The 10,892-nt window shown below is 40.6% G+C and overlaps 1 long non-coding RNA gene across 2 annotated transcripts; it reads left to right on the plus strand.

The window, feature by feature from the left end:
- The first annotated feature begins 5,620 nt into the window (after positions 1 to 5,620).
- LOC309348162 lies at positions 5,621 to 10,616 on the plus strand. Of its 2 annotated transcripts, none has more exons than XR_014159251.1 (3): positions 5,621 to 5,892; positions 8,010 to 8,103; positions 10,173 to 10,616. It is a non-coding gene; the product is annotated as an uncharacterized lncRNA (long non-coding RNA). The 2 variants fall into 2 exon arrangements; XR_014159252.1 differs by having other exon boundaries at positions 5,621 to 5,691.
- The last annotated feature ends 276 nt before the right edge of the window (positions 10,617 to 10,892 follow it).

Here is a 10,892-nt window from a genome sequence, read left to right on the forward strand (position 1 = left end):
CGCTTTACTGGCCGAGGGAACCGGCGTACAGCTTCCGGGTCATGTGGCCAGCATTACTAAGCCGCTTCTGGCGAACCGGAGCAGCACACGGAAATGCCGTTTACCTTCCTGCCAGTTTACCTATTTATCTACTTGCACTTTGACGTGCTTTTGAATTGCTAGGTTGGCAGGAGCAGAGACCGAGCAATGGGAGCTTGCCCCGCCGCTGGGATTCGAACTGCCAACCTTCTGATTGGCAAGCCCTAGGCTCTGTGGTTGAACCCACAGCGCCACCCGCGTCCCTCTTAGAGTGCTTAGTAGCTACCAATTAATTTCTGGGCCCAATTCAAAGTGCTGGCTTTGATATTTAATGCCTTAAATGGCTCGGTACCACAATACCTCAAGGACCGCCTATTTCCATATGAACCTACCCGGACCATGAGATCATCTTCTGAGGCCCTCCTTCGTTTGCCCCCTCCTCGAGAGGTCCATAGTGTAGCAACATGACAATGGGCCTTCTCTGCAGTGGCCCCCCATCTATGGAATGCTCTCCCCAGGGAAGTTCGCCTGGCGCCTTCATTATGCACCTTTAGGCCCCAGGCAAAAACATTCCTTTTTAACCAGGCCTTTGGTTGATCTGATTGACATCCTATACGCTTTTAAAATACATTTTTTTGTGAGGAGGGGCTATTGGGTTGTTATTTTTATTTTGATCGTATATTTTGTGGTTTTATATTCTGATTTTGTTCTGTGAACCGCCCTGAGACCTCCAGGTATAGAGCAGTATATAAATTCAGTAAATGAATCAATAGCAGTCAGTCAGATGATTCCATTCTAGTCATCTTTCCACCTGGTTTTCTATTCCTACCTTCACCCACCTCCATGCAGTCAGGAACCTTGATCAAACAGGATCCCCAATTGACTGGAGGGCTTGTGTGTCCAGCAACTGGCAGAGTATTTATTCTTCTCAAGTCTCGCTGCCTTCAGGGATTCACTGCAGTAAGTTGTAAATGATGTATGTGATAAAGGGAACCTCTGGTAGATAATAATGAGAGGCAAGGAGAAACTAACTACCCGCTGTGAGATATTATATATATATATATATATATATATATATATATATGGATTTATAATGTTATGAATGAAATGAAACCTCTCCAAAAAAGAGAATTTAATAAGTAAATGGCAAAAAGACTTAAAGCAACTAATAACCGAAGAATACTGGGATAAATCACTTGCCGTAATGGAATCGTCAATAATAAATATGAAATATGAATAGCAGGACTGTTTTACATTTAGGTTTTATTAACAGAACAAGTGTCTAAACATATTTGATAAAAGAGGCTGGCAATTCATGAATCACTATTTCATTATTTCCCAGCACTGCCCTTGGAATTCTTTAGACAAAGAAATATCAAAATACTGGAACCTCTCATCTATTACTAGAAGTCCATAAACAGTACTTGCTGAAAGTGTGGTGGCACAGAACTTTCTTTATGTATGCAACAACAGCAGCAAGAATACTCATCGCGAAGTATTGGAAGACACAAGATTTACCCACCCGGGAAGAATGGCAGATGAAGTTGATGGACTATATGGAACTGGCGGAAATGACTGGCAGAATCCGAGACCAGGGAGAAGAGTCGGTGGAAGAAGACTGGAAAAAGTTTAAAGATTATTTACAGAAATATTGTAAAATTAATGAATGTTAGAAAAATGATGGAATGAAGTTATATGGCTTTAGCAGAAATGTTATAAGGAATTAGGTACAGACAGATTGTAAATGTATTAAAGGGAAAAAATAAGGTTAGAATATGTTAAGATAAATTACAGGACAGAAAACAGAGGAAGATGGAAAGGAATTGCTGAAACAGCTAATTGAAGTGGACTACGAAAAGGGAGGTGTGAGGAGGTCGCTGAAACAAGTGAATGAAAGTTGTGTGTTGAGTCCCAGTAGCCACCCCCAAAAAATTCACACTTCACACATCAATTTTTGTTTAAGGTTTTTGGCATAATTTTGGCCACAACTTTATTCAAATACAAAAAATGTGAGTGGTTGCTTAGGCATTGGTTATGACTATCTGTCCTTGCCCTCAGGGACAGAGCTGGCCTTCCAGACACCAACGGAAGCCAGCGTGGGAAACAAGTATTGGGTGAGAAATGAAGCTGGGCATCAGACCATCACTTCTCACCCTCATGTTCCTGTGGGGCTTGCACGGCCCAAGTCCGACTCCGGGGACAAGGACGAAAAGAATGGCAAGCCCCTGGATTCCTTTAACGGAATTCCCTTTCCGCATCATTTGGAGGGGTAGGCACTTACCCCTCCAAGCACCAATTTAACCAATGCCTAACCGCCAACCTTACAAGTTGTGACGATTTGCTACGCAGTAGGCAAAAACCAAATGGCACCAGCCAATCAGCCAGATGGCAAAATTCCTACCAGGCCCCCGCTCCAAGGCAAACGACCCCATGACAGGCATAGCAAGGTCAAGCGATCAAGAAAAAACCACCCTAATAAAAGGGAGGGAGGGCGGGTGATCCGGTGCAAAACGGCCAAGAGGACGTGCCAACGTCTGGCCCCTGTATATAAAGACTCTGACCCCTCCTCCAGATTGGCAACAATCAAAACTCCCCAGCAACCCAATTTAACCACTTATATGCTTGGGTTCCTTACCAAATTTGCCTAGTCACTGCAGGGTGGCCTATTTCCCAACCGCAACACGTGCTCTCTGTTAGGGAGAACACGCTTTATGATATCGAAATTATTGGATGTGTTTTTAATTGTTTTTGTTTTGTTTGGTTGATTTAATGTTTTAGGGTTGGGGTTGTGTGGTGTTTTTGTTTTGTTTTTGTATTGTATTGTATTGTATTGTATTGTCTTGTCTTGTTTAATTCTTTTTCTTTTTCTTTTGTAATCTTTAAACGGCTAATAAATATTATTTTTTTTTAAAAAAGAAAGTGTGGTGGCATAAATATCTTCACCATCCCTTCTGTTTTTTATTTATTTGTAAGGTGTCTACTTCGATTTTCAATTTTCTGACGTCTTTGGCAGAAAACCATTCTGCTATGGGGGGAAAATGCTTTAATTTTTAAATGAAGGGATAACTGCATGCCTTGATTTCTCTCTCCCTTTTTCATAAAGGCTTCTGTTTTAAAAGGGCCTATAAAAGATTTCAGGGCAGTTTCTCTGTTGGTATGTAAAAGCCAGAGTGATTTTAATAACTAATCCACTTTAACAACTAATCTATTATAGAGGGAGCATTACACATTTTTTACTTACATGCTACAACAATCTTAGCTATTAAATATATGCAGGCAAATAGCTGAAACATCAAACATTTATTTTTGTTCCCCCTGTTTTGACAATTAGCCAAGACAGCTTTTTCCCATGAGCCCAGCGCACGGACAAAATAGCCAGTATTTTGCTGCAATCTATGAGCCCCAGCACCGTTGTGCAAAGGCTTATTGTGCTTAATAATAATAATAATAATAATAATAATAATAATAAATTATTTATACCCCACACTCCCCAGCCAGAGCTGGGCTTAGGGTGGCTAACAACAGTAAAATTACAGTAAAAACATAATAGGGTGGGAAAACCAATTTAAAATACAGGTTAAAATGCAATTTAAAATGCAGCCTCATCAAAACCATAAGTCAAAACAATGTTCAGTTCTTTTTTGTATTCTTGTGTGGGGTCTGAGTCCAATTTTATGTAAAAGGTGGTATTGGAAAGTTGTCTGTGAGCCTCCTGAATGTAGTCAGTTTTGTTCATGATGACGACAGCTCCACCTTTGTCAACACGGCTACCAACACGGCTACCTATCAGACCAACACGGCTACCTATCTGTAACCAAAACCATAAGATGAGGGAAACATAAGGGTTTCTTAGACACAGAACAAGGCTAATCTGGAAAACTAGCACAATATTCTCCACCGCTGAATGTATCCTGAATGTTTGTAGACAAGGAAGCAACATCATATCCCCTAGCTGCACCTTCATGTACCTTTAGTAAAATGTCAGAAAGACCCTATGCAGATGCCATCTATAAATGTGCATAAACTCTGTGTGTAGGATGAAGTATATATGGATTTGAGCAATACCCAAGGCAGGGAATCAGTTTACAGGCTATATCGAGGCATCAGGAAGAGAACAACAACTGCTGATATGTATTTCTGAAGACCAGGGCCACTCCCACTCTCAACATGATTGGTTGTCTAAACCCACAAGCTGCGAATCGTAACCCGGAGCTTAAGAGCCCATGCCAGTAGCCCAAACCCTGACAATGCTACGTTTTTGGATATCATGTATTGAATCAGGGCTCGGAATCCTAGTTCAGGCTCATGCTCAGAGCAGAGGACACATAATGAACATACATAATACAGTATCATGGACACAGTTGTCTATGTGTCAGGATGCTTTCAGCGGCTCCCAGCTGGTTGCCCAGGAAAGTATAAAGACAAGGAAAAGTTACTTACAGTCCTTTTCTATTTCAATCTTTACAGGGAGAGGGTATAGAACTCAGCCTCTTGGATAATGGCATTGTCCCAAGTGAATCTCCCCCCCCCCCATCTCTCCCACTTCCTCATTCGTCATTCTCTCTCTCTCTCTCTCTCTCTCTCTCTCTCTCTCTCTCTCTCATTTTTTATTAAATTTTCTGTTTTCCAATTTAGAATATTCATCTAAACAACCTTAAAATATCAAAAACTTCCTTTCTTCTCTTTCATTGGTTCATTTTGCATAACATTGTGTATATTTTATATAAACTAAACCATTCAGTATCCCATTATTACATCCACCAAAACTTATTTACGCTGTTGAAATTATCTTAGTGCTGCCAACGTTTTCAAGTATACACCCCCCCCCATATATTCAACAAACATTTTCCAATCTTCTTTAAACATAGGCTCTTCTTGTTCTCTTATTCTGTGTGTTAGGTCTGCAAGCGGTGCACATTCCATCAGTTTAAGTTGCCATTCTTATTTAGTTGGGACCTTCCTCATTTTCCATTTTGGGGCTAACAAAACACAGGCCGCAGTAGCGACATACATAATTAACTGTTTTTTGACATCTGGGAATTTCCACCTCATTCATCTTTCTCATCACCTCCTCTATGGATGCTGCTATGTGCCCTCTGTCTTTGAGCTCTTTGCTCTCCTACTTTTAAGGCTTGCCGGGTTCTGGGAGATGGAGGGTCTGGAATGCTTTCTAGTGTCAGCCGGGTGTTGTTCTGACTCTCCCGTGATTTCCCAGTCCCCGCTCCCCATCTGCCTCTGAACTACTACCTCCCTCAAACTCCTGTTGCAAATCTAAACTTTCTTCCTTTTCCTCCTCCCTGGAAGGGTCAGGATGGGAAGGAGGTCTCCACCATTCCTGCTCTGCCCAGTCTCTGACAATTAGTTTTCTTTAATAGTGGAAGCAGGTTTTCAGATTATACACAGCTCTTCTTCAGGCTTTGATTATGAGAGCAAAAAACCCCCATCCAATAGTCTAGATCGAAGCAAGTGGGTAGCCAGGCTGATGGTTACTTGGTTCCAGAAGTTTACTGGCCATTGCTGTTGGCATGGAGATAGTCTAGGTTGAATGCAAACATGGCATTCTGATGTCATGTGTGATGTCACAAAGAGGATCTGCTTTAAGTCTTGGTAAAGCCAGAGACAGTTAACAGTCAGACTGCATCTCAGCCCTGTCAAGATGGATCTCCATAATAGGTGATGAATAGTTTTATTTGGGGGACATGTTAACTTATACCATTCGGAAATTTTTTAGATTGGTTTGCCAGTTTGTAACCCTTCAAGTTGAGGCCAATAGATATGCATTCACAGCCCTGTATCCATCAAATAATCAACTTTATGTGTGACTTTGGGATGGATTCATACAATCACATTTCCTTTCTCAAGAAAGGTTGGAAGGTAGGTAGTTTGAATGTCTATTGCTCTCTGCTCCCTGCTGTCAGGATGCTGTCAGTGGCTCCTGGCTGGTTGCCCAGAAGAGTATAAAGGCAAGGAAAAGTTTCATACAGTCTTTTTTTATTTAAAACTTTACAGAGAGAGGCTATAGAACCCAGCCTCTTGGATAATGGTGTTGTCCTGAGTGAATCTCCACCACCTGTCTCTCCCACTTCTTCATTCGTCAACCTCATCACCTCATCTACAAGTGCCACTAAGTGCCCTCTGTCTTCAAGCTCTTTGCTCTCCTACTTTTAAGGCTTGCCAGGTTCTGGGAGATGGTGGGTTTGGAAGGCTCTCCCATGATTTCCCAACTTTCCCCCTCATCTGCCTCTGAGCTGCGACCTCCCTCAAACCCCTGTTGTAAATCTATACTGTCTTCCTCTTCCTCCTCCCTGGAAGGGTCAGGATGGGAAGGAGGTCTCCACCATCCCATTCCCTGTCACTATGATTTCACAGAGAGGAGGCAGCTCTGTCACACATCTTGCTATGGTGACAGTTATGCGCTCAAGTCTAGTCTGGTGCATTTTTCATTGAAAACTATGCTGCTGTAAGTAGGGACTCATGAATGTTCACAGTGTGTTGGGGCAGAAGAAAGCGGGAGCAGATGTTAGAATGAAGAGGAAGTGGGGACAGGTGTGAAGAGTGGGATGCTAGTGCTACAATTTGATGGAAGAACTGTGACCTTAGAAATGCATGAATTGGCTCTCCAGGATGTGCCAAATATCAGATTGCCATGTGTTGGGTCAAGTTCTGAAAAAATACTCATCACTGAAAAAAAAAGGGGAAAGTCATCATGAATGAATGAATGGGAAAGTAAGGTCTGAGCCTGAAGTAAGGTCCAATTTGTTTTAAGGAAACTCATTATGAAGGAACATGATTAATGTTTCTTGATTAAGAACTGGGATAACCTTTCCACTAAAGCTTAGGTGAGGCTGAGAACAGATCTATTTCAAATTATGATTTAAAAAGGAACTGTTAATGTTGGATTGTTTGGGATGCTGCCAATCAAGTAAATTTATTGCTCTGGTAAGAGTGGACATCCTTTCATGTCTCAAGCAGCTACTATATATGTACGTGTTGCCACTGTCAAATTTATCAGAACCATCTTCATAGCATAAGGGATAACATTAACAGGAGACTTTATCTCTCATGAGAGCTTCTGCAGGCTGCAGCGATAACAAGCAACATGTCAAGTGCAGATAACATTTCCTTTTCAGGACTGCTTTATTTTCTCTCTTGAGATTCCCAACTTTGTAAATCTGTTCACAGTTGCGTCCACTCATAACAATGTGTTTGTATAATCAAAGGTGACTTAAGCTCTGACCTTCAGCTATATATAACACATCCCAGCATGGGTGAAGTTTCACACTGCATATTCCAGTTCGACAAAAAGCCCTTTCCATCATTCTCCTCATCCTGTGAGGGAGCAGAGAGGGTTCTCTGGCTCCACCCCCTCGTTTATTTATTTATTGAATTTATATTGCATATATATATAAAATATTTATGTTGCCTCAACACCACCATTCCTGCCACCCTTCAGGCGTTGACAGCTAAACATCCGTAGCATTACTGTATTTCTGTTGACTCCTCACATGATTTCATTCCCCGGGGTCTAAATCACACTGGGAGTTTACATGAGTGAAAAAGGCTCTCAACTTCAGAAGCTATCCCTTTCACCCATGGAAGGTAACAGGAATTGTGACAGGAGGTACACAGGGTCTTCGCTGCATCATTTGATGGATTAGAACACCTTCAATAGTGACAGAAAGGGGGGTTTTTGTTTTGTTTTTAAAGGGTCTCCAGATTCTCTAATGTGCTGATTTTTAAATGTATAAACACAAGGAGATGCTTGCCAGTAGGGTAACCAAGAAGGAAAATAGGCAGGCAATATTCTACCCAATCAAAGTGTGATGAAGCCTAAATGGTTTAATTATTAGCATGTGTGGCAGGGGAGCTACTAAATCAATGTCTGAGGTCAGTAATGACCTGGATGAGGGTCAATGAAATGAAACTCTGTCTAAATAAATTGACAGGTTCTGTTGGTAGGTGATTTGTGTGACCAATGAGATGGTGTTCAGTCTATTGTAGATCACTCCCTCTAAAGGACCAGGTTCAGCGTCTCGGGTGATGACAGAGCCAACATTTTCACTGGATATCCAAGCGGCGTCTGTGGTATGTAATACCTTTCAGCAGCTAAGACTGTTGGACCAGCTGTGCCTTCTTATTCACATTCTGGTGATTCCTAAGATGACTGCTGCCATGCCTTGCATGTGGGACTACCCTTGAAGACCTCTTGGAGGCTTCCATTAGCACAAAATGCACCTGCCAGGCTGGAGACTGGCAATGGCGAACATATTTTCCCAGTGCTTAAACAACAACACTGCCATTCCTCTTTCAGGAATAATTCAGCCTGCAGGTCATAGGGCTAAATGGCTATTTGAAGGATGCTTTTTACTATATAAACACACCTGGTTCCATCTCTGCCCTGTTTGTCATCTGGATTTAGGCAGCAGCGCACATGGGATACGCCCAGAGGATGGATAACTGCGACCACAGGGGCTATTAATATAGGAGAGAATCTAGAAGGAATGTGGTTGTATATTCTAGCCAATGTAAGTTTGGACTCATGGGGTATGAAATACTAAACTGTGATTTAGTGTTTTTTTAAATATTTTTAAAATTAATTTTAACATATAAATTATAAAATGTACCACAAAACTTATCACTTATATAATCTTTTTAGACTTCTATCAGCACCTCTGATGATCTGCCGTTTTTACCACTTCTTATGCATTTCTTAACTTTATATTGCCTTTACATCTCTTAACAAATCATCCTCCCCCTTGTCCATTTTTACAATACTTCTAATAATACTCCTCACAAAACTTCTTGCAACCCTACAAACGTCGTCTGTTCTTCGCAATTACTTTTCGAATAGTCCGTAAATTTACTCCAGTCTTCCGTGAATTTCTGGTCTCGCCGGTTTTGAATCCTTCCTGTTAGTTGATCTAATTCTACATAGTCCATTAACTTCATCCCACATTTTTCAATCGTCGGTAACTCTTCTTCCTTCCATTTTTGGGCCAATAATATTCTTGCTGCTGTTATTGCATATAAAAAGAGCTTACATTCCTTTCTATTTATGTCACTCCCCACAATGCCCAATAAAAATGCTTCTAGTTTCTTTATAAATGTATATTTCAACATTTTTTTCCAACTCATTATATATCATCTTCCAGAAGCATTTCACCTTTTTACATTCCCACCACATGTGATAAAATGTTCCCTCTTTTTCTTTACATTTCCAACCTTTATTACTGACTTCATACATTTTCGCTAACTTGACAGGTGTAATATACCAGTTCAGCCCCTAGTGTTAGCGCACATTGTCCTCATTTAAAGAAGGGTTCAGAGTGGCTAATTTTGCATCATTCAGCCTGGGAGGTGAGCTGTTGTTATTTTTAAAATTTGCTTCGGCTTTGCTCTTGCTTATCAAATTTCCCCATACAAAGTGGTGATGAGCATACTATTCTTCATCTAGCTGCTCATGCAAATTGTTGTCGGACTTGCCATTCGTCTTCCAATTCCCAATGCAAACAGCTGCTCAACTAGCTATTGCTTCCCTTTCCTTCTTCTTCTGTTCAATTGGCTTTATTTGATCACGCCTTGCATGAGAAGATGTCATTCTTCTTTTGCCTCTGATATGCACAAGCCGTTGGAGAACTTACTTCATTATTCAAGGCACATATCCATAGATGCACACATGCCCCCCGCCGCTGCCACTCGCCAATGCATGTAACAGTGCATAAATAGACATTTTCTTTACTACTTTGCTTTCCTGCTGCTGCTTCTTTGACTGAACTACTGCTACACACTGCGGTGGACATTTAGAGCCACGGTGGAGCAAGAAGGAGCCATTAATTCATTTTCTAGTTGCATTAAATGGGATGGAGTAATTGCAAACTGCCAGGGTAGCTCATAAAATAGAAATGTGTATTCATGACTGAAAACCTGATAAGACAAAACAGGAAAACATATCCCAAATGATAAATGTTATGGGGACAGTCTCCAGCTTCCCCTGCTCTACATCTTTATTTTTCAATTATAAGACGTGACAATTGATTACAATGTTATCTAATGGCTCCTTATCATAACCTCTGGAATTTGAAAGGAATAAGAAAAATGCTTTGTCTACTTGTTCTTTAGCTGCAAAGATAAAAGATGTTTTATTTCCTTTATAGGAGCTCATAAAAAAGAGAGGAGATAATTATACCAAATGGTTATGTAAATCCCAAGAGAAAAAGAAAATCGGCTCTTGTGAAGAATTTAAATAAGTTTTTGAATTCATTGGGAGATGCAGAATTTTTCATTTCATTGTTTATCAGTGAGGTTTGTAAAAGTTATCCAACTGGCCTAATGAAATATTAATTTGACTTCCATTACATTAAAGGAGAGAGCCATTTTTATGTTTAAGGAAAAGGGAACAAGGAATATATCCTATATCAATGCAAAAAAAATAAATACAACCTAGATAAAATGTGTATAATTGCTCTGATTTTAAACTCTGATTTTTAAGAGTAGCAATTAAATGAAAGCACTTTGGAAACATAGAGGCGCTCCTATAGTTTTAAAGCTGCCTTTATCAGCTTCCTCTTATGATACCATGAAAATAAACTGTAGTGTGTTGGAAAATGGAATGAGTTTTCATAGCTTCTTCTGTAATGGATTCCATTTTCTCTCTCTCATGTTTATGGCCTTCCACTCTGTGGTGCAACATAGACCAGGTGTAGTTAGATTGCTGATTATTCTAAAGAGCCATGGTTTTAAAACTGTGCTCTGCAAAAGTTTATTGGGTTTCCTCAATGAGAAAGTCATGATGGTGGGCAAGCTTGCCATGATTGCAGATCCTACAATATGCTGCCATGGAAGTGGGCAGGTCATGTTCTAGAGCAGACTTCCTC

The sequence above is a fragment of the Podarcis erhardii genome (genome assembly GCF_964252035.2).
Source record: "Podarcis erhardii genome assembly, chromosome: 8".
NCBI lineage: Eukaryota > Metazoa > Chordata > Lepidosauria > Squamata > Lacertidae > Podarcis > Podarcis erhardii.